Source organism: Plecotus auritus, assembly GCF_963455305.1.
Source record: "Plecotus auritus genome assembly, chromosome: 7".
In the NCBI taxonomy this organism is placed as follows: domain Eukaryota; kingdom Metazoa; phylum Chordata; class Mammalia; order Chiroptera; family Vespertilionidae; genus Plecotus; species Plecotus auritus.
In genome coordinates, this window is record NC_137774.1 from 66,530,633 (window position 1) to 66,533,127 (window position 2,495).

Consider the following 2,495-nt stretch of genomic DNA (forward strand, 5'->3'; position numbering starts at 1 on the left):
ATATAGAATAAACTTACTTAATTAGACCTGTTTCTAATTTAGCTAAACTTTTTCCAGCCCAGTGAAGCACCCCAATTTCTCTTTCAGGTAATTATCAGCAACACAGCAGTAAATATCAACATGAAGCAGATTATTATTGTAGATCATGCAGAGAGAACAAAGGGTAAAATATTTAACTGTAGCAGTGTTTGACTATATTCTGTGCAGTGAGAAAACCTGAAGTCATTTTCAAGGTTCACCATTTCTTACTTCTTTTCAGTCAGGTCAAGTTTCTAAACTTTCTAAATCTCTGTTTTCCAGCTAATGAAAAGAAAATAGAATTCTACCGAGTCTCCTATGTACCTACTCCAGGACTTCTGTGAGGATCAAATGAGATTAGGCCCTGGAAAACGCTTCAGACATTTGGTTAAAGGGTAAAATGTTTGCAACTGACTATAGAGCAAATCATGTTCCTGGGCTGAAAAAGCTGCAAGGAGGCTAGTTATTGCTAGGGAGAGGAAGCCAGGCATTGCTATGTGACGTCATTACCTGGCACCTACAGTGACTGTTTCAGGACTGGGCTGGGCTGTGGGCCACATTTTGTGCCATGGGGTCTTGGCAGCATAGGCTGTGATTTGGTGGGCTGTTGCTCCAGAGTGGTGGCCTGGCCTTTGTCCTAGTTGGGGGAAGCTGAGTGTTGCTTTGTGGGCACCAGGTCCATGGTGCTATTTCTTTGTAAATGGCCAGTGCACCTCACGGCAGCCCCTGGTGGTCAGTGCATGTCATAGCGACCAGTTGGAGGGGCACTTAGCATATTAACCTTTTATATATATAGATTGCCAAAACTTGGAAGCAACCAAGATGTCCTTCAGTATATGAATAGATAAATAAGCTGTGGCATATATCTGATAAGGAGTTAATTCCAAAATACATAAATAAGACATACAACACAATAGCAAAAAAACCAAATAACCCAATTTAAAAATGGGCAAAGGATCTGACTAGACATTTTTTTCAAAGAAGATAAATGAACTACTAAATGAAAAGATGCTCAACATCATTAGTCATTAGGAAAATGCAAATTAAAACCAGAATGAGATATCACTTCATTTTTATAATGGCCATTATAAAAACAACAAGATACTATATAGAGAGAACCCTAAAGATTCCACACAAAAAAACCTTTTAAAATAAATGAATTCAGTAAAGTAGCAGAATACAAAATTAATATTCAGAAATCTGTTGCATTTTTATACACTAATAATGAACTATCAGAAAGAGAACTTAAGAAAATATCATTTACAATTGCATGAAAAAAGAATAAAATACATAAGAATAAATTTAACTAAGGCGATAAAGACCTGTAGTAAGAAAACTATGACATTGAAGAAAAAATTGGGTGTTCGCAACCGCTCTCGAATGCCTGCGCTGCCTCCAGCTCACGGAGCTCCAGCCAAAGGAGAAGGGAGGTAAGTAAAGAGGTCTCTATACCATGGCTCCTATAAAGCAGACTGCCCGCAAATCCACGGGGGTAAAGCACCGAGGAAGCCACTGGCTACAAAAACCGCTGGGAAGAGTGCGCCCTCTACTGGAGGGGTGAAGAAACCTCATCGTTACAGGCCTGGTACAGGGTACTTCGTGACATTAGATGTTATCAGAAGTCCACTGAACTGATTCACAAACTTCCCTTCCAGCGTTTGGTGCGAGAAATTGCTCTGGAGTTCAAAACAGATCTGCGCTTCCAACATGCAGCTATTGGTGCTTTGCAGGAGGCCAGTGAGGCATATCTGGTTGGCCTTTTTGAAGACACCAACCTGCGTGCTATCCATGCCAAACGTGTAACAATTATGCCAAAAGACATCCAGCTAGCACGCCGCATAACTGGAGAACGTGCTTAAGAATCCACTATGATGGAAAACATTTCATTCTTTTAAAAAAATCTTCTCGAGAAACCAAGATGGCGGCATAGGTAAACACCTAAACTGCTGCCTAGCACAACAATTTCAAAACTACAACTAAAAGACAGAACGGACACCATCCAGAACCACAGGAAAGCAGGCTGAGTGAAAATTCTACAACTAGAAGGAAGGAGAAAAGCTCACAGAGAATTGGAGGTACGGCAAAGGGGCTTTGTGCGCGCAGAGAGGAAGGGCGGCTGAGAGCCTGGCTGACTTTCTCTGGCGGAAGGGGGAAGGAAGCCTCCGACCGCACTGAACCCCAGTTCTGACTGCACTGAACCCCAGTTCCAGGCGAGCCCCTGGGGACCCACGCTCTTGTGGGGGGAGTCTGGACTCTCGGGCGGAGACTCGGGAGCCGGGGAAGGCGGAGGACTGAAAGTGTGCACTCGCGCACGCGCTGGTGCGCACAAAGGCTGCGGGGGTTGCCACAGGCTTTCCCTAGTGGAGGGGAGTCAGAGGATTCTGACTGCACTGAGCCCCAGTTCTGACTGCAGTGAACCCCGGTTCCAGGCGAGCCCCTGGGGACCCACGCTCTTGTGGGGGGAGTCTGGACTCTCA

The 2,495-nt window shown here is 44.4% G+C and overlaps 1 pseudogene across 1 annotated transcript; it reads left to right on the forward strand.

Moving 5' to 3' along the window:
* The first annotated feature begins 1,471 nt into the window (after positions 1 to 1,471).
* LOC308253024 (histone H3.3A-like) lies at positions 1,472 to 1,877 on the forward strand (annotated as a pseudogene). Its single transcript has one exon. The product of its transcript is annotated as a histone H3.3A-like (transcript).
* Positions 1,878 to 2,495: the final 618 nt, after the last annotated feature.